Source organism: Capricornis sumatraensis, unplaced genomic scaffold, assembly GCF_032405125.1.
Source record: "Capricornis sumatraensis isolate serow.1 unplaced genomic scaffold, serow.2 scaffold1, whole genome shotgun sequence".
In the NCBI taxonomy this organism is placed as follows: Eukaryota; Metazoa; Chordata; class Mammalia; order Artiodactyla; family Bovidae; genus Capricornis; species Capricornis sumatraensis.
Window position 1 is genome coordinate 3,131,244 of NW_027184612.1, and position 22,446 is coordinate 3,153,689.

At 39.8% G+C, this 22,446-nt stretch overlaps 1 pseudogene; it reads right to left on the minus strand.

Annotated features, from left to right (window-relative positions):
• Positions 1-15,603: 15,603 nt before the first annotated feature.
• On the minus strand, positions 15,604-15,724 carry LOC138072322 (5S ribosomal RNA; annotated as a pseudogene).
• Positions 15,725-22,446: the final 6,722 nt, after the last annotated feature.

Sequence of the window (22,446 nt, forward strand, 5' to 3'; positions counted from 1 at the left end):
TTTCTAAACTAGCACTAACCTACCCCACTCCAGACACCTTCTTGGGCCCTTATCATGGCCTAGGATCATCTTGTTTACATAGTTAGTTGTTGATTATCTGTTTTCCCTATCACAATGTTAGTTGCAGTAGGGCAAGGGTCCTTTTCTGACCAGAATCTAAGATAGTATCTGATTCAAAATAGGTACCTAAGAAACAAAGATAATAGATCAGATACTAATAAATATTTGCATGATAAATGACTAAATCAAGGTGTATCTCTTTTCCTTTGGTAATCAAACACATTGTAAGGTACATAGTATACACAGAAGTAAATGGAGAGGGTCAGAGTCGCCTAGCATGTGACTATCAAGCTCACTTCTGTCTCCACATCCTTTGCCCATTCTTTTCTCCCTTTCTTACTCTTTAAAAAAAAAGTATTTATTTGTTTATCTGGCTGTGCTGGGTCTTAGTTGTGACTTGTAGGATCTTTAGTTGCAGCATGAGAACTCTTAGTTAGGGCCTGTGGGATCTAGATCCCTGACCAGGGACTGAACCCCAGTCCCTGCACTGGGACCGGGAAGCCTTAGCCACTGGACCATCAGGGAAGTTCCTCCCATTTTTCCTCTTGTCTTTACAGTTTCTCAATCTCTGAACTAATAGAGAAAACATTGGGGAAAACATTTCTTAAGCCCACTGTGTTTGCTATATAACTATTGCCGTACTCAAAGCTTAGCTCTAAGTGACTCTCTCTCAGGAGAAGAAAATGCTTTCAAATATGCACTTTGGTTTTCTTTTTCTCTCTGCATTACTCTCATACACCACCGGCTGTACACAGGACAGATTGCTCACATAGTTGCATTCCCATGCTTAGCTTTGACCATGTTGGCGTTATTTCTTAGTCTATAGTACTTTTTGTCACCCTGCTTATTTAACTTCTATGCAGAGTACATCATGAGAAACGCTGGGCTGGAGGAAGCACAAGCTGGAATCAAGATAGCTGGGAAAAATATCAATAACCTCAGATATGCAGATGACCCACCCTTATGGCAGAAAGTGAAGAAGAACGAAACAGCCTCTTGATGAACGTGAAAGAGCAGAGTGAAAAAGTTGGCTTAAAGCTCAACATTCAGAAAACTAAGATCATGGCATCTGGTCCCATGATTTTATGGCAAATAGATGGGGAAACAGTGTCAGACTTTATTTTTCTGGGCTCCAAAATCATTGCAGATGGTAATCGCAGCCATGAAATTAAAAGACGCTTACTCCTTGGAAGGAAAATTATGACCAACCTAGATAGCATATTAAAAAGCAGAGACATTACTTTGCCAACAAAGGTCTATCTAGTCAAGGCTATGGTTTTTCCAGTGGTCATGTATGGATGGGAGAGTTGGACTATAAAGAAAGCTGAGCACCGAAGAATTGATGCTTTTGAACTGTGGTGTTGGAGAAGACTCCTGAGAGTCCCTTGGACTGCAAGGAGATCCAACCAGTCCATTCTGAAGGAGATCAGTCCTAGGTGTTCATTGGAAGGACTGAAGCTGAAACTCCAATTCTTTGGCCACCTGATGTGAAGAGCTGACTCACTGGAAAAGACCCTGATGCTGGGAAAGACTGAGGGCAGGAGGAGAAGGGGATGACAGAGGATGAGATCATTGGATGGCACCACCAATTCAATGGACATGGGTTTGGTGGACTCCGGGAGTTGGAGATGGACAGGGAGGCCTGGAGTGCTGCGGTTCATGGGGTCACAGAGAGTCAGACATGACTGAGTGACTGAACTGAACTCAAGTACTTTCTGACACTGTTTGCAAAGTACTTCATAACAATTTTTATAACCTAGAAGAATGTAGCTAGCTTTCTGCATTTATTCACTTTGATCTCCTCTAAGTCTGTCAACAAATGCACTGCGGCACCAAAAGCAACATTAATCTTGTTATAAATTTTCATGAAATGAATCAGTTAAAGATAACTATTGATTGTGCACTGTGACTAAATCCCTTATTTTTCATATTTTTGGGGAACTTGAAAGCTCCTGATATTTACTCATTTGAAAGAAACATTTTTGGATTCCTTCTGTATTCCAGGCACCAGGGCTGGGGACCCTGAGGACACAAAGTCTAATGAGATATGTGTTCCCCATATCTTCAAGGATCTTGTAGTCCAAACCAACGACTATCGCACATGGAGACAGATGGAGACAAGTGTCAGGAGCTATAGAAACACAGAACGTCAGCTCCCCTCAGACATGTAAGTTCCATGCAGGCAGGGACTTGTCTATTCTGTATATAGCGTCTAGAACTGGTACATTGTAGTCACTCAAAAACTTGATAAAGGAGTGAATGAATGAATTAATCTAAATCAGATGGTGCAGTCAAGTAAGATTACTTAGAAGGAAGATTGAGAAGGAGTCTTCTTGAGAAAGAATGATAGGCAAGAACATTCTAACTTCCCCTCCTCTTACTTTGCTCTGAGTTATTCAGGGCTGAGGGAAATCCTCAGGCTATTACAAACCACTGTGTGTGGTGACGTAAGCATCTATGAGAACAACTTGGGTATAAGTGAAAGAGGAGAGTGAATAAGTTGGCTTAAAGCTCATCATTCAGAAAATGAAGATCATGGCATCTGGTCCCATCACTTCATGGGAAATTGATGGGGAAACAGTGGAAACAGTGTCAGACTTTATTTTTGGGGGCTCCAAAATCACTGCAGATGGTGATTGCAGCCATGAAATTAAAAGATGCTTACTCCTTGGAAGGAAAATTATGACTAACCTAGATAGCATATTTAAAAGCAGAGACATCACTTTGCCAACAAAGATCCATCTAGTCAAGGCTATCATTTTTCCTGTGGTCATGTATGGATGTGAGAGTTGGACTGTGAAGAAAGCTGAGCGCTGAAGAATTGATGCTTTTGAACTGTGGTGTTGGAGAAGACTCTTGAGAGTCCCTTGGACTGCAAGGAGATCCAACCAGTCCATTCTAAAGGAGATCAGCCCTGGGCGTTCTTTGGAAGGAATGATGCTAAAGCTGAAACTCCAGTACTTTGGCCACCTCGTGCAAAGACTTGACTCATTGGAAAAGACTCTGATGCTGGGAGGGATTGGGGGCAGGAGAAAAATGGGATGACAGAGGATGAGATGGCTGGATGGCATCACTGACTCAATGGACATGAGTTTGAGTGAACTCCAGGAGATGGTGATGGACAGGGAGGCCTGGCGTGCTGCGATTCATGGGGTCGCAAAGAGTCGGACACGACTGAGTGACTGAACTGAACTGGGTATGTACACATTTGTTCACATTCTGTTTAAATCTGAATTCTGTGTATATCGATGGTTGAGTCTAAGGTTTTCTCCCTCACATACTGCATTTCAAAGACAATTGCAATATTATTTGGCATAAGAAAATGTGTCTTGAAAAACTAAGAAAAGTTGTCATCAAGTCTCCCCTTTCTGAATGGCACTTTTGGACTGAGAAGTGCGTTTTGAGCAAGGACACAAATGAGGACCTTGACCTCTCACTTATAAACCAGTCTTCTAAGATGCCCTGCCCTCTGTGGTCACCATTATCAGTCAACTGGTGTTGACTGAGAGTTTCATGGGTTGATGGTGATCAGGCCTATCCATGATTTCTTTTCTTATAATTAAAAAAAATTGTATAAAATTGGTGTGCCCTTTATTTTATTTTTTCCAGCTGCATCATATGCATGAGGGAATTTTGCTTCCCGATCAGGGATCAAACCTATGTCACCTGCCATGGAAGTGGCAAGTCCTAGCCACTGGACCGTCAGAGAAGTCTCACCCATGACTTCTTAAGAACTAAAAATGATTTTCTATATTATCATAACACTTATAATGTGCTTCTGGAGAACAAAGTTGTGTTACAATTAGCAGATATTTTACTCCTCCTATTTAAGCAAATAAAATTGAGGCTCAGATTGATGAACTGATTTGCTGAAGATCACAAAGTTAGACAGTGGATGGGCTGGACCTTGGTCTCAGATTTTGGGTTCGGGTCTAGTGCTCATTGTCCGACTCTGGAAGTACCAATGGAGCCACCAAAGACATAAAGTGAAAGAAAGAGGAGCATGAGGTCCTGAGGTTAAAGAGCTATGCAGCAGCGCATTCTGGCCATCATAGCAACTGGATGTAACTATGGATGATGTATTAGTTAAAATAGGATGGGTGATGATTCAGTAACAAAGGGCTCCACATGTTCAGGAGCTTTATTGATAAAGAATTATTCTCGCTCATGCACCTCATGTACAAAAGATGCACCCATGTACAAAGGATGCTCATTATATTTCAGAGACCCAGGCTGAAGGAGGCTTCATGTGACATGCTTCCATAATCTCAGAAGCAAGAAAAAGAGCACAGTTTACAGTACAAAGGCTCTAAAGCTTAAGAGCAGAAGTGGATTATATCGCCTAAAGCAAGTCGCATGGCCAAGTCTGCATGGAAGAGCAAGGAATCTCGTGAAGGGTAGTACAGTCTACTACAGCTGCTCGAGCAGCTTCTGTTATCTTTTAAAACTGTAACATCTATGGATAGCAACTTTGCCAAACCGGCACCTCTGAATCTGAAAGGCAATCACTGATCTCTCACCTGACCGGGCTGTCAACATTCTGTGCTTCTGCCAGAGGTCATCTTTGTGCAAGGATATGATCACTTTGCCAGAGAGAAAAAGCTGCCATCAGGGGTTCTAAGGTCTTTTTTATATCCAAATGCGCTGTCTGGAATGGCGAATCAAAGTAACTATGAAACATTTTACACATTGCCAGCCGCTAGGCTAAGCTCTGTGAAAGATATTCAGTACCTAGCACAGTGTCTAATATATACAGTGTTGATAATAGCTAATCCACACCTAGCCTCTTTTTAAAGACTTTACCTGTTTTAGCTTTTTTAAGTTCTCACAACTCTTAAGAAAAAGTTACTGTTATTATCCCCACTTTACAGATAAGGAAAAGGTGACTGGCGCAGAGAGGTTAAATAACTTTAACCTCGAGTTCCCTTAATGAATAGTGATTTGAATCAACAAAGCCCACACTTTTAACCCCACTGTGTAAAGCTGAAAATGATAAATGTTGAATATATTAATTAATCCTTCATTTTAAATTTGTGACTTGGGGGATAGGAGTAGGTTTAAAAGTGTTTTGTTGGCAATTCACCGGAAAGCACTATCTCACTTTTTTGGACCCAGCAGACTTAATGGGCTAATAATCATCAATCAATAGCCTAGGTAAAGTCTCAGTTGAGTTCTTTCAGATATTATTTTGGCATTCTCTGTAACAAGGAGCCAGACTGCAGAGAAAAGTGAAAGGAGGTTCTTTGAGCCCACCCATGGAGAAGATAGAATCAGAGGAAATGAGGGTTTCCCAACCCTCCCTTCAGCTGTGGAATGCTCTGGCTTCACTCTGGGTGAAGAATTCTGTTGTTACAAATGCTACAAAATAGAGCAACCCACACAAGTGGTACCATTTTCGTTTTGGCTGGTGTTCTGCAAAGCTGGCTCTCGGAGGACAGATGGCAAGCTGTCATTTCAGGCCTGCTTTTTGGCTCACCTGCATGTAGCCACATGAAGCTTTCTATTTCTTAAGAAAGCATTTCTTTCCTCAGGTCATATTTATAGTCCCTGACACCTCATTGCTCCTCCTAGATCTCTTAAAGTCTTAACGATCAGGAAGTCTTCCAACATGGATCTTCCCACTTAAATCCCAACAACGTTTCTTCTAGTAGCACCCTAATTCCATTCAAACCTGATTCTGCCTGCTCTTGCTCACCAACATGTTTAGTTTTAATGCTCACATTCTGAAACAAAATCTTTCTTGCCCAAATTTAGCGTCTCCTCCAAGACCTAAATAGATACAGGCAGATCTCAGAGATATTCTGGGTTTGGTTTGAGGCCACCACGAGAAAATAAGCATTGAAATGCAGTGAGTCCCATGGATTTTTTGGTTTCCCGATGCATATAAAAGTTGTATTTATGTTATACTGTAGCCTATTAAGTGTGCAATAGCATTATGTTCTAAAAAAAAACAATGTGCCTACCTCAATGAATAAAATACTTTATTGCTAAAAAATGCTAACCATCATCTGAACCTTCAGCAAGTCACAGTCATTTTGCTGGTGGAGGGTTTGAAGTATTGTGAAAATTACCAAAATGTGACACAGAGACACAAAATGAACCCAATGCTGTTGGAAAACTGGCACTGACAGTCTTGCTTAATGCTGGGTTGCGACAAACTTACAATTTGTAAAAAAAAAAAAAACCCGAAAAAAACAAACAAAAAAAAAAAAAAAACTGAGTACCTGCAAAGTATAATAAAACAAAATGTAATAGGCATGCCAGTATAACTTTATCTTACCAAATTTTCTATTCTCAATGCCTGGAATAGAATTAGAGGGCAGAATGTCTTGCTCACTACAGCAACACTGTTTATTTAAGTCATGGCAATGCAACTGTCCCATGTGCTGGGAGCTTTATGATTCATTGGAAAATGAATTCATAAGCTTTTGCATTTCTGTAGATCAGGGGTTGCAAATTCAAATGCCAACAGTGAGCAGACACATAAAACAATGAAGAAAGTGAGCAGGGCTGGAGAGTAGTAGTCAGAAACAGAGTTGAGGTTCTAGCTACAAGGCCAGCAGCTTGGAGCTCTGGCCAATTGTTGCTGTGTGCAAAAGCAGACTCCATGCCGCCAGAGATGATTTTTCTAGAGAAGTTTAAAACTCAGATTTTTAAAACTGTGAAAATCTGATTTTTATTTTTAATTTTTTTTCTATTTTTTTGTTGTTAAAGTTTTAGTTTTATATTATAGCTAATTAACAGTGTAGTGATAGTTTCAGGTGAAGAGCAGAGTGACCTAGCCATACAAATACATGCATCCATTCTCCCCCAAACTTCCCACCCATCCAGTCTGCCAGATAACATTGAGCCAAGTTCCCTGTGCTATACAGTAGGACCTTGTTGGTTATCCATTTTAATATAGCAGTATGTACATGTCCATCCCAAACTCTTTAACTATCCCCACTCTGATGGTAACCATACGTTCATTCTCTAAGTCTGTGAGTCTGGAAAGCCTCTGAGTTTTCAGTGTTACCTGAAGTTGAAAAATATTATGGGGAAAGGACTTTACAGGCAGAGAGAATCTGAGAGAATGTGGTATGTCTGAAATTAAAGCAATTTCATGTACTAGGGTGTAGTGCATGCTAGGCAATAATGGAAAGTGGGCTGGAAAGTCACGTGGATTTTATCCTGCAGGTGATGAGAGTATATGGAAGGATGTTAGTGGTTATATGGTGCAGATTCACCTTTATATTTGAGTGGTTAAGAGGATGAGTTGAGGAGAAAACTGGGGTTGGAGCAGAAGTCAGGAGGATGCCACACCATTTCTGTGGAACATGTTGAGGATCTAACATACACAGGGATGCAGAGGACATACGGACTTAAGAATTCGTAGGAAGAGAAGTAGCAGGAAGTGGTGATGGGGTCAGAGTGGTAACGAGGGAGAAGCAAGGACACAGGCTGCCAGTCAAGTTTCTAGGTTGGAAAAATGAGTGGGGAGTGACTTCTGTCATTCCCTGAGGCTGGAAATATGGGACAAGAGTAAGCATGGTGGATTCATGGTGTGGGGAAGAGGAGGTAACAAGTTCAGGGTTTGACAAGTTCTGTATGATATGCTGTGAGGTATTCCGGTGGGCTGGAGACAATTTCTGAGGAGACATCACTGTAAAAACTGCTTGAAGTCCTGGGAGTGGAGGGTGAGACAGGAAATACCTTGGGATCAGAAGCTGGAGCACAACAGCCTTTAAGGTAGGGAGTTGAGGATGATGTCTTAGGGGTTTAAGGAAGACAATCAATGCAGACAATACTCTCACTTCCATCTCATTTACCCTTGGAGACTTGGATCCTACCACCAAAAAGCCTCAGTAGGCAGGAGAAAGCAATACTTCCCTGCCCCTACACATTGCAGTGGTTTGGATATCTAAGCTGACAAGTGGCGAGCTCCCTTTGCATGTAGCAATCCAATGGAAAACACCTGATGGAACAAATGTGACATCTAGAATGGTCCCTGAAAAGGCCCCAGAGGGACAGACTCAATACATGGAAGAAGCTTTCCTGGGACTGCTCAGTCCCTCCCATGCATTTCTTCTTCAAACAGTCACTGCAGCTACAAATGTTATCACACTGGGAAAAGGCTGTACAATGACTTTGGCTTTGACTCCATCAGCAGGCTTTCTAGAGACTCAGGCAGTTATTGACTTTTGAATCTGCATTCAGAAATTGTGGGCACATTGTGGGGAACAGAAATCTTGTCTTCTGCCACAGATGTCAGCCTCATGGAGCGTGGGCTAAAGTGAACTGCAAAATATCACCTGACACTGGGGCACCAGACATACCCGGGCTATTACTGTAGGACTCCAGTAGCTCCACAGCACCTTGGTGGCCTTTAGAATATGGTAACTATTATTGAAATGTATTTCTAAAAAAAAATTTACATTTACCGATGTTATCTTCTACAATTTTTTAAAATTTATGTTACTAAAAAACTGTTTTAATGTTTTCTAGGGCTGCAGGCTTTTGCCCCATTTTTATCGTGACAAGCTTATATATGTGCGTAGCAAAGCTCCACTGAATGATGATGTTCTGAGCCATCTCTCTCTGCATATCCTCAATCTCTCGGGCCACCTAACTGAAAGTTTTGATACATGAAGATCTTTATTCAGTCTTTTCAACTGACAAAATCATATGGGTAATGTAAAGTGCAGAATTAGCTCATTTTCTCAAATTAGTTTGATGTTGGCACCTAGTAGAGAAACCATTTGAGTGATTCAAACCATTAGAACTCAAGTGATGGGAATGTAAGACCAATCAGGGCAGGGTTTTCCTTTCTTTTATTCATTGCTGCTCCTTCAATGGTTGGAATCATGCCTAGGATCCAGCAGGTCCTTGATGTACAGTTGTTAACTAATAGAATGAATTTACTCCCAGATAATCCTTAAAAGTAAACCATAGTAAAAGAACATTTTTAAAGGAGGGAAATTATATTTGTCATTCTGCATACAAGGTATCTATCCTGATTACTTGCTTCCTGGCTAGAAAATATTTCTTTAGCATCTCTTACTGGAAGTGACTGATGCTAAAAGTTAATTTACAGTCAAACATATGTCAATAGTTAGTTGAAGGGATGACTTGGAGAAAACAGCATTGGCTTGTAGTCAAAGACAAGGCTGTCTCTGAACTGAGCACCATCCTGGAGAAGCTGGCCACAGACCCTTGGCTGAAGTAGCCTATCAATCTTGCTAATTGCTCCTGGGTAAACAAGCCAGAAACTGGGAGCTCTGCCCACTGTGTATCTGGAGACAGAGAGGAGGAGCCTGAGTGGAGATATGTGGGGCCTCTTTCCCCTACTTTTCTCCACTCACTTAGGAAATCCTATGGCTTTCAGGCCTCTTTCATTCAGAAAAGTAAATTTTCCAAGAATTAGATCCAATTCACCTTCTAAAAGCTCATATGTAAGTTTGATCAAAGCTAGAGCAAAAGCTAGTGATACTGTTACCACACCAAACTTGAGTCTGCTTGCCTGTGTGCAGTAAAGTCAATCTACCAACACTGGGTTATGGTGAAGAAAAGTACAGCATTTGTTGCAGCACACCAAGCAAGGAGTCCAAGTAACTAGTGCTTAACAGGCCCAAATTCCTTGCATGGTGCCCTGTAATAAACACTGCACTTTCCTTCACCACAACCTGATGTCGATAGATTGACTTGGAACTATTGTTTTCACTATCTTTAGAAACCATTTTGGTGTTCATTTAATTTTGTACTACTAAAGGACTTTCAATCTGTGAACTTCTGAAAGTCTTAAGTTAAAGATTCTCTTTCTACTCTTGTATTGTGTGTTAGTCACTCAGTCGTGTCTGAGTCTTTGCAACCCCAATGGACTATAGCCCGTCAGGCTCCTCTGTCTATGGAATTCTCCAGGCAAGAATACTCGGGTGGGTTGCTATCCCCTTCTACAGGAGATCTTCCTGAGCCAGGGATTGAACCCAGGTCTCCTGCACTGCAGGCAGATTATGAGTGACGAGAGAAGCCCACTCTTGTATATGAATATGCATGTATTTTTGTTTCCTCTGACTTGGTACAAACTCATCTCGTGTGTGGAATTTGTGGAACTGGTTAGCCAAATGACCAGAGTATTTAATTTATTTCCTTCAGCATTTTCCAAAGTAAAGCAACTTTGTTAGTGAAAAAAAAAGAAAAGAAAAAGGTAAGAAGAGATAAAAAGAGATGTAGCTCTAAGTGTAGGTCAGTCAGAAATCCAAGACACTGTATTTTGCCCGAGGATTTATACCTAGTTCCAGTTCTGGCTTTCTCAAGTGAGAATCCCCCCACTTGGTTATGTCTTTCAATCAGTAAGACAAAAGCTGCTGGGCTATGTAATCTCTGAGTGTTCTATTTTTTATCTTTTACATTACTGAAGTCATTGGCTGCCTTCATGATTAGTTACTTTAGATGCCTTTAAGCACTGATCAGTTACTTCATATGTCTTAATTTGATGGGATATCATGATTTCTCCATTATAAGTTCAATTTATATATTTCTTTTGCTGACTATTACAAAGAAAGCTATTGACTTGGAAATGCCTCTTCTTCACTATGTTCCTAGAGTCTGGGCCTCATTTTCTCAAAATTCCTTTAAAAAAGAAAAAAAAAAAATTCTAAGACACCAACAAAACATCTTAAAAAGATCGAGAATAAGTAGTCCATGGAAGGTGGTAGCTTCAGAGGTTCATCCACATGACTGCTAATCCTACATTACGATTGATGTGCTATTGTAAATGAGGTTCCATATTGACTACCTAACGTAGATTTGGTCTCAAATCAATCTAATCTGTTTAAGTAGAGCTACTAACTCTTTAGCACAAGTTTTATCTCCTCTAAAGGTCAATAAAACATAAAACCTGCTGACGTCATTCTTTCTTAATGCATTTTGGCAAAGGATAAAGCTTGTGGATGCTGTCTGCATAAAAGTGATGTATGTCATACATTATTGATTGAGATTATCTGGGAGTGAAAGAGAAGAACTCGACTATTTGAGATCCCAGATTATTTGGTGGCCAGGAAGGTGACCACTTAAAGACAGAATGTAGGAGTGACAGGCAACCATAAACCAAAACTGATATCCCAAGAATACAGTGGAAAAAGACTGTAAACTGGTAGCAAAGGCAAGTGAAGTGACAATGGGCAAACAGAAATACACAAAGGAATACAAAGGGAAAAACAGGCAGCCAGAAATAGGTCAAAACCAGGCACATTACCATAGGAACAAGGTGAAGATACACATACAAAGGTCTGGGCCAAATCTGGTTTGACGGGTAAGGATTGTTCTAGCTCTCTGCACTGAGACTGCTGATTACTCCCCCAATATCCAGACTCTCCATTTGCCGTAACTAATCGGATCCTCCAAATTTTAGCTGAACATGTAGCCATCTGTCTACAGAATACATTTCCCAACCTCTCTTGCCGCTTTGCTATGTGACTCAACTCTAGCTAATGAGAAGTCAGTAGTGCAGTGTGCACCTTTCTGGATGCCTTTGAACAGAAGCTGTCTGTCCTCTGCTTTATCCCCTGCTTATGGACCAGAATGTGGATACTGTGATGCTGAAGATGCTGTGACACTGTGATGTGAATGTATAGAATCGTCTCCTAAAGTAGGGTGGGATGGCAAGAAAGACACAACATGGGTCTCAGATAAGCTCATTTGTTGTTGTTGTTCAGTTGCTAAGTCGTGTCCAACTCTTTGGGACCCCATGGACTGCAGCATGCCAGGCTTTCCTGTCCTTCACTATCTCCCAGAGTTTGCTCAGACTCATGTCCATTGAGTTGAAGATGCCATCCAACCATCTCATCCTCTGTCTTCCCCTTCTCCTCTTGTCCTCAATCTTTCCCAGCTTCAGGGTCTTTTCTAATGCACTGGCTCTTCACATCAGGGGGCCAAGTACTGGAGCTTCAGCTTCAGCATCAGTCCTTCCAATGAATATTCAGGGTTGATTTCCTTTAGGATTGACTGGTTTGATCTCCTTGCAGTCCAAGGGAATCTCAAGAGTCTTCTCTAGCAATTTTTCAGATGAGCTCATAGATCAGAACTTTTCTGCCCACTTGATATACCTATCAGGCTAGATTTCTACAGGAAAGAAAAGTAAAACCACTGAACTGATATCCTAATTCACTCAAACTTTTTTTACTCCTCTTTATTTTGTGTGTGTGAACATATATGTCTAAAAGACATTTGATACATCATTGGTCATTGAACATGGTTGCCACAAGTCAGATGTCTTAAATCGCTAAAGATTATGGAAAAAAATCTTAGGAATATGTAATTGCAATATGTGTAATATGTAGCAATGTAATATGTAGCAAATCTTAGGAATATGTAACTGCAGCATATGTAATATGCTTGACCTGTGAAGCTATACAGGCTATTTTTAAACTATTATCAGTTCAGTTCAGTTCAGTCGCTCAGCCGTGTCCGACTCTCTGAGACCCCATGAATAGCAGCACGCCAGGCCTCCCTGTCCATCACCAACTCCCGGGGTTCACCCAAACTCATGTCCATCGAGTCAGTGATGCCATCCAGCCATCTCATCCTCTGTCATCCCCTTATCCTCCTGCCCCCAATCCCTCCCAGCATCAGGGTCTTTTCCAATGAGTCAGTTCCTCACATTAGGTGGCCGAAGTATTGGAGTTTCAGCTTCAGCACCAGTCCTTCCAATGAACACTCAGGACTGATCTTTAGGATAGACTGGTTCGATTTCCTTGCAGTCCAAGGGACTCTCAAGAGTCGTCTCCAACACCACAGTTCAAAAGCATCAATTCTTCAGCGCTCAGCTTTCTTCACAGTCCAACTCTCACATATGTGACCACTGGAAAAACCATAGCCTTGACTAGATGGATCTTTGTTGGCTAAGTAATGTCTCTGCTTTTCAATATGCTGTCTAGGTTGGTCATAATTTTCCTTCCAAGGAGTAAGCGTCTTTTAATTTCATGGCTGCAATCACCATCTGCAGTGATTTTGGAGCCCAGAAAAATAAGGTCTGACACTGTTTCCACTGTTTCCCCATCTATTTCCCATGAAGTGATGGGACCAGATGCCATGATCTTCGTTTTCTGAATGTTGAGCTTTAAGCCAACTTTTTTACTTTCCTCTTTCACTTTCATCAAGAGGCTTTTTAGTTCCTCTTCACTTTCTGCCATAAGGGTGGTGTCATCTGCATATCTGAGGTTATTGATATTTCTCCCGGCAATCTTGATTCCAGCTTGTGCTTCTTCCAGCCCAGCATTTCTCACCTAGTGTTGATGTTGATTTGGGGTATCTAAGTCAGGGGGATAAAACATTCCATAAGATATAATTTTATGGTTTGCAAATTCCTTTCTTTTAATGATATTAGAGTACCATAGATAGTTAGCGAGTAAAATAAGTGATTATTGAATTATCAACCTTGTGAGAAGTAGAAAGAACCTGGTTATGATATGGTTCTGAGCTAACGCACTTGATGACTGATTGATTGTGCTCACATGTGAGCAAGGTATAGAGTTTGGCTTCCCTCCACTGGGACACTGGTTGGTACTCTTATTGGTACTTAAAATATCTTTCCTAGAAGCAGATATAAACCACTATCAGTTCAAAACCAACATATCTATGCCATCCTGCAATATTAATGCCCTCTTATTGGCTTGCCTGTTGTCCCATAAAAAGTGATCAAGTCTTTGGATTCTGAAATGTGAGTTAAGTAACTACAGTCACTGGATTTTGATATCCTGTTGGTTCCTGAATGCCACTGTATTCATTTAATACTGTTGCCATAACAAATTACTGAAATTGAATGCCTGAAATAATACAAATTTATAGTATAGCTTTGTAGGTCAGAGGTCTGACATGGGTTTCACAGGGCTAAAATGTGTCTACCAGACCACATTCTTTTCTGCAGGTGCTAGGGCTGGGGTGAATTCATTTCTTTTGCCTTTTCCCATTCTAGAGGACGTCATGTTCCTTGTCTTATGGTTTCCCCCTTTCATCTTCAAAGGTGCCAATGGCACACTGAGTCGTCCTCACACTGTAACACTCTCACATTGCTTCTCCTCCACTTTTAAGGACCCTTGTGATTTCATTGGCCAGAATAGTCTCCTCATCTTGGGGTCAGTTTATTAGCAAACTTGATTCCATCTGCAACTTTATTTCCCCTTTGCCATGTAAAGTAACACATACATAGGTTCTGGGAATTAGGACATGGACATTTTTGAGGTATTATTCTGTCTGCCATAAGCATTTCTGAGTTAAATGGATTAATTTCTGAGTCTTTGATTGTAGCCAGCTGCTTCTTCCACTAGAGTCTTTCCAACACAGGATAGAGATTTACATGATTCTGAACAATTGGTGTGACAGCACACAGGACAGTGAAACATGGATCATCGTTGAAAACTGTGGGGAGAACCCACTGCAAATTCCTCCCCCTTTAAGAATGTTTGAGGCCTTGTTGGGGAGGCAGGCGTTGTCCTTGTGTCTCCATTTGAATATCCTTCACCCCATATCTTCCCTGGTGGCTCAGATGGTAAAGAATCTGCCTGCAATGTAGAAAACGGGTTTGATCCCTGGTTGGGAAGATCCCCTGGAGAAAGGAATGGCTACCCCAGTACCCTTGCCTGAAGAATTCCATGGACAGAGGAGCCTGATGGATCTTCACTTTTCACTTCTGCTACATAGCAGGAGATTAAGGTTAATCAAATTCCAGCATAATTCCTCCACCAGAATTATCAGAACAGGGGTTAGATTTAACAGAGATACCATGAAGTCACTAGGCATACAAATATACTATGATCAATATGGTCAGCTTATCTTCTTATCTCGAATTTTTACAAAGCCTTGTGTTTTGATTGGCTTTACCTCAGAGATAAGAGACCCTTACAATCAACTTATTTTGTGCTCTCAGTAACTAAGCCTTCTTTGGTTGGTTTTAGAGAAATCCCTGTACTGAGCCTTTTCTCTGCCACAGAACAGCCATTCAGTGAAAATTATGTCTCAGCTCAGTTGGACTCAGACTGCAATGTACCAACAAAATATCATAATGCATAAACAGCTACAGCCACCCTTCACCTGAACCACCCGTGAACCAGCAGCAGAGTTAAGATGCAGCGCCTCAATATGCTAGACAACAAGAAGATCTAACCTTAACCTTATTAATATGATACGGGTAATGCAATTTCCTGTAGAGACATCACATAATTTCCCAGATTTCTTAGAAGAAAGAAAGTGAAGTCACTCAGGCATGTCCGACTCTTTGCTACCCCGTGGACTGTAGCCCACCAGGCTCCTCTGTCCATGGGAATTTCCAGGTAAGAATACTGGAGTGGGTTGCCATTTCCTTCTTCAGGGGATCTTCCCAACCCAGGGATCGAACCCAGTTCTCCCACATTGCAGGCAGATGCTTTACCCTCTGAGCCACCAGGGAAGCCCTCCAAAATGGCAGAAGGTAGTGGAACACTATCCATGGACTGTAGCCCACCAGGCTCCTCTGTCCATGGGATTTTCCAGGCAAGAATACCGGAGTGGGTTGCCATTTCCTTCTCCATGAGCCTACAGCACCCAGTATTCCCAGGCAGTCTCCCATCCAAGTACTAATCAGGCCCGACCCTGCTTAGCTTCCGAGATCAGAGGAAATGGGGCGTGTTCAGGGTGGTCTGCTGCTGTTGCTAAGTCACTTCAGTCGTGTCCGACTCTGTGCGACCCCACAGATGGCAGCCCACCAGGCTCCTCCGTCCCTGGGATTCTCCAGGCAAAAATACTGCAGTGGGTTGTGATTTCCTTCTCCAATGCATGCATGCATGCTAAGCCACTTCAGTCATGTCCAACTCTGTGCGACCTCCTGGACAGCAGCCCACCAGGCTCCTCTGACCACGGTATTCTCCAGGCAAGAATACTGCAGTGGGTTGCCATTTTGGCCGTAGGCTTATCTCCATTTGCATCACGAACTGAATATCCCTCATCCCCTGGCTGATTCTCTCAACCATGACTTGGGTGATCTCCCCCAAATTATTAGTATCTCTACAAGGTGACTCTTGCAACGTGACTCTGATTCTAAGTACCAGAGGCCATAGGAAAAGCTGAAAACTAGGACATAATTGCAAGATGTGATGCTTAAAATTGGGTAAAGTAAGAAAACCTTTGTCATGGAGTTGAAAGCCTATTGAAAATAAGGTAAGGATTGAAAGTGTACAATAATTTTGATTTTTACACAACACAATAATATCTTAAAATATTTAAATGTAAAACATTCACATTCCAAATGTTTCATGTAAGCTGAATAAAAGTAAGGACGACTTTCCTCTCAATTTAATAAAAATTTCTGATACCAGATTACTACTTACTTATTTAATTGCTCATGGCATTAGTTTTCACCATAAATTCAAAATCCAATTAACATTTTATTAATGAGAGTAGTGTATGGGCACATAGTACTTATAAAACAATTTACTAATACTCTGCAGATAAGCTTTTCTGTTAACATTCCCCCGGTGCTCTATTAGTATTAGCATTGCAATTTTCTTTATCAATACTCACGTCTCATAGCTTCAAATTTAATTTTACAAGTTTTCAAAAACAAAATACAATGTTAATATTTCCCCTGAAGGAACTTAGAACCAAATTTCCTCTTTAAAAGCACAATAAAGAAATTCCTACGGAAATGAAAATATGTTGTATTTGTAAACAACTGCTACCACTTTTTATGTAAGACTTCTGAATTTTGCTTTTTTATATGAATATATTTTACTTTTTCCCCATAATTCTCTGTAAGGAGCACAACAGATTATAATGAACATAACCAGATCTGTAAAATCATTGAATTGGTCAAATACCATTCTTTGGGAAATCTTTGTCTAATGAAGACCTTAGTATCTATTTAATCTTGAGTTGTTCCCAGTATTGGATTAGATGACATGCTTACTGGATTTATTTTATGAATATTAATTTCCTGTGGCTATTGTAACAAGGAACCACAAACTTGGTAGTTTACAACAACAGAAATGTACTCTCACACAGTTTTGGAGGTCAGCATTCTGAAACTAAGGTGTTGGTCTGACTGCACTCCCTCCAAAAGTTCTATGAAATGATCCATTCTTTGCCTCCTCCAGCTACTGGCAGCTGTATGCATTCCTTGACTGTAAGCCGGATCACTCTTGTCTTTGCCTCTGTGGTCACACTGCTTTCTCTTCTCTGTGTCTTCTCTTCTGTCTGGCTCAAATCTACCTGTCTTTCTCTTACAAGGACACTTATCATTGGATTTAGGCCTATCAGGGTAGTCCAGGATTATCTCAAGTGGAGATTCTTAACTTAATCACATTGGAAAAGACCACTTTTCTAAATAAGTTAGCATTCACAGATTTCAGAGATTTGGTGTAGACATCTTTTGGGGGGCTATTATTTAGCCTTCGATGGCAGATATTTAAAGCTTTTTTGCTTGAAATAGTCTAATTCTTCTGCCTTATAATTCTACTGTTCTTTTAGTTTGTTTAAAGAACTAGAACTAATTCAAGAAAAAGTTTTGGATATATACTCTACTTAAATATTTAAAGAAATTTGTTCGATTAAGTTTGGAAAACATATTTTACTCCAAGAGTTAAAAGAAATCACTCACAAAATTAATGAAAAAGATGAAATACTTGTACTAAAACATGACAATTTTCTGTCTTTGTATAATTGACTGTTATACTGAGGGCAGAGGCTGGCAAAAAAAAAAAATTAACATGTTTGAGTTATTTAAAAAAAATACTGTCTTGACTGTTGAATTAAGGAATATAAGGAATGAACTAGATCTTTATGTGTTCTGCAGTCTCCCTACTGTTAGTCTTAATGCTCTTCAGTTATGGTTATCTTACCCCAGAAATGTATATTGCAAGCTGAACAGTCTATTTTCTTGGGCTCCAAAATCACTGTCGATGGTGACTGCAGCCATGACACTTGCTCCTTGGAAGAAAAGCTATAACAAACCTAGACAGCATATTAAAAAGCAGAGACATTACTTTACTGACAAAGGTCCATATAGTCAAAGCTATGGTTTTTCCAGTGGTCATGTATGGATGTGAGAGTTGGAATATAAAGAAAGCTGAATGCTGAAGAATTGATGCTTTTGAACTGTGGTGTTGGAGAAGACTCTTGAGAGTCCTTTGGACTGCAAGGCGATCCAACCAGTTCATCCTGAAGGAAATCAGTCCTGAATGTTCATTGGAAGGACTGATGCTGAAGCTGAAATTCCAATACTTTGGCCACCTGATGCGAAGAGCTGACTCACTGGAAAAGACCCTGATGCTGGGAAAGACTGAAGGCGGGAGGAAAAGGGGATGACAGAGGATGAGATGGTTGGATGGCATCACTGACTCGATGGACATGAGTTTGAGCAAGCTCCGGGAGTTTGTGATGGACAGGGAGGCTTGGAGAGCTGTAGTCCAGGGGTCGCAAGGAGTCAGACATTACTGAGCAACTGAACTGAATTGAAACAGTTTATAAAAGTTTTTATTGATTTAAAACATTTAAAACTATTTAACTTTCTCATGAAACATGGCGTGGCTAATATTCATTGAATGTTAACTGAGTGCTAGAACTCTCTGGAGGTGAACATGAATGTCTAAAAAGGCAATGTGGATATTATGTGTTCACAAAAGCTCTCAAACATTATCTCCATAATTAAATGCTCTTCAAGGAACTCCCCAATTGCTCTGTAAAATATATGGAGCAAATCTCAAGGGCTGCTAGATGCTGGTGATAAGCGGATTCAGTTCTAGCAGATCTGTGTGATTCTGCACCAACTCACTGTCTGCTCACTAAAAGTCAGTCGGGTGTGTTTCCAAACCTGTATGTGCCAAATGCATTTACTATTGTTACTGCTGTAATTTAGGAACTCTTATGTAGGATGGTTAAAATCAGTACTGAAATCCAGATAGCTGTTATTTCTATGAAAACTACGCTGAAATTTTTGAAAGATTCAAGACACATATATTGCTAAAAAGAATCCCTGTCAAATTAGGTTTAGGTTAGACAATTGTACTAGGCTAGGAAAAATTATATAATTCTAGAAGGATTCTGTACTCACATTATATCTTTCAGGTTCTCACTCCTTTTTATTTGAAGCACAATTGATTTATAATGTTTTAGGTATACAGCAAAGTGATTCAGTCACAGATAGTTACTAGGTAGATAGAGAGAGATGACCTTTTTTAGATTGTTTTCCATTATAGGCTCTTACAAGATATTGAATAGAATCCCCTGTACTATACAGAAGGTCTTTGTTTATCTATTTTATATATAATAGTAAATACAGTAGTGTGTATCCTTAACCTCAAATTTTCAATTTATCCCTTCGCTTTCTTTCCCCTTTAGTAACCACAACTTTGTTGTCTATATTTGTGAGTCTATTTCTGTTTTGTAAAAAAGTTCATTTATATAATTTTTAAGAGTACATATATAAATGATATCATATGATATTTGTCTTTCTCTGGCTTACTCTATTTAGTATGACGATCTCTAGGTCTATCCATGTTGCTGCAAATGGCATTTTTTCTTTTTCTCAGCGGCTGAGTAATATCCCACTGAATACGTGAACCACATCTTCTTTACCCATTCATCTGTTGATGGACATTTAGGTTGCTCCATGTCGTGGCTATTGTAAATAGTGCTGCTATGAGCATAGAAATACATGTATCCTTCTGAATTAAAGTTTTCTTCTTTTCTGGATATATGTCCAGGAGTGCGGTTGCTGGATCATATGGTAATTAAAAATTTTTTTTTAAGGAATCTCAATACTCTTTTGCATAGTAGTTGCACCAATTTACATTGCCACCAACAGTATGAGAGTTTCCTTTTCCCCACACCCACTCCAGCACTTATTATTTGTAGACTTTGTGATGATGGCCGTTCTGACCAATGTGAAGGGTACCTCACTGTGTTTTGATGTGCATCTCTCTAATTAGTGTTGTTGAGCATCTTTTCATGTGCCTATTGGCTATCCATGTGTCTTTTTTTGAGAAATGACTATTTAGGTCTTCTGCACATTTGGGGGGTTATTTGTTTTTCTGATATTAAGCTGTATAAGCTATTTGTATTTTGGAAATTAAGCCCTTGTTGGTCACATAATTTACAAATATTTTCTCTCATTCTGTAGGTTGTCTTCTCATTTTGTTTATGGTTTCCTTTGCTGTGCAAAAGCTTTTAACTTTAATTCAGCCCCATTTGTTTATTTTTGCTTTTAGTTACAGTACTCTAGGAGATGGAGCCAAAAAAGTATTGTTGTGATTTATGTCAAAGAGTATTCTGCCTATGTTTTTCTCTAGGAAGTTTTATTATAGTATCCAGTCTTACATCTAGGTAGGTGTTTAATCCATTTTGAGTTTCTTTTTGCAAAAGGGGTTTTCATTCTATTTTTAAAAACACTAAAATAGGAAATTAGATATAAAATTTGAGCCTGGTTTTTATAAGATAACATTGTACCTTAATCAGTGGATTCATAATAAAAAATGGTCTAAGGATATATAGTTGAAACTAAATAAAATAAAATAAAACTAAAAGGTACATCATTTTTATCATTACCTACTGCAATTGAATTAGTTAACAAATTATCAGTTTTGATTACATTATATAAGAAGGTTCATACTAGATTTGGACTTGAATTACATGATAATTTTAGTTGATTTAAAATTTTTTCATACAAATCCTCTGGAAAGAGTAACTAGTAGACAAATATTTACACAAAATAAAAAATAAATACAGTTTATATGTACAATATAAACCTATGTTTCCTACTAGCTGTGGTAGCAAAATACCAGATAAGTATCAATCATGTTGTACACTTTTAGGGAAGTAGAATTTAGTTGCAGGTAAGACCACAACAATAACATAAAAAAGAACAACAGTCAATACATAGAGGGCAAAAGTCTGAGTTACATTTTTTCAAGCATAATAAAAGGAAGGAAAAAATAGAAGACTTTGTGGGCTACTGGAATCAGACAAAGTTTCAAAAAGGAGATCGGATCTGAATTGGACAGTAAAGAAGGAAGACTGGGGAAGTTAGGGAAGACAGCTGGAGGGAATTGGAAAAGCAAAGGTCAAGAGGTAAAAGAGGATATTAGAGACTTCCCTGGTGGTCCAGTGGCTAAGACTCCACACTTTCAATGCAGGGAGTACAGGTTCAATCCCTGCTCAGGGAACTAAGACCCCAGGTGCTGCCTGGCACGGCCCCCCATAAAAGTGAGGATAGTATATGAAAGAGCAGTAAGGGACTAGCTTGAATGAGTGCATTTGGTTCAAGCTGTCATTAAAGTTTTGAAAACCATGAAAGCAGATCATGAAAGCTCATGAAGCTCATTTCCTTCCTCTAGGAAGATTTCACTGGGAGGTGAGAGTTGAAAGAATAAAAAGGTGCAGAGAGAAAGCAACTTGTAGGTGTGCACAGGAAATTTCCCCCAAAACACAAAGCTCTATAAAAATGAGTGGAAACATTGGAAACACTTATCTTGGTTAGAAAAACAAGTCAAAGGGGAAAAAAAAGGAAAGAAACAAAACTGAGTTATAAGGATTGCACTGTACAGAATCTGAATATATATTTATAATACATCATCTAAGAGAGGAGACTGAAAAGTCAGAATCACAGCAGGACAATTGAGAAAGGATTCCTCTATAGGCTTAGAGCAACGACATTTAGCATGCTTTTCTGTATCCCTTGAGGATGACCTGTGTTCTTCTTTAATTATCTTTAACACACACACCCACAGACATAATGCTAATATTTTTCCATTAACCTTAAAAGGTCACTACTTCCTTTAAGGACTACCCCAACCACACCATGAATCTTAGGTCTTCACTGGCTAAAATGCCCAAGAAAAGTTTGAAATCCAGTGCTGTGCTTTGTGCCTAGTAGTTCTATAAATGACCACATGAATAGAGCCTCGGGAGCTAAGAGAAAAATGGAAAGTAGAGAAAGAAAAGAAAGCAATTCACTTAATCTTGGCATCTTGCCCTGTGGAGTCAACATCACTGATGAACTGTCTGGTGGCCTATCTTTTCTATGATTTTCTAGAATAAGCTTATGAATCTGCCTCCCTGTTCCTGCCTCACCAAGAGATGAAACACCAATTAACAGGATTTGTCAATAATGGGCTTTAGATCTAATCCTCCCACAACCATAATGCTTGCAAGCAGAGAATTTCTGGATTTCAAACTCTGTGGCTTCAAGTACCGGATGGACATCTCAAGAGCCTAGAAAGACTCAGCAGAACTGGGAAATTTGGCTGGATTTTCATTTTAAGAAGTATTTGTTCTATTTTTTTTTTTCCCAAGACAGTTTAGAAATAGTCAGAACATGTAATTTGTGTTACTTGATTTGCATAAACATAATGATTTTCAGTGAAGATAATTTGCAGTCAGTTG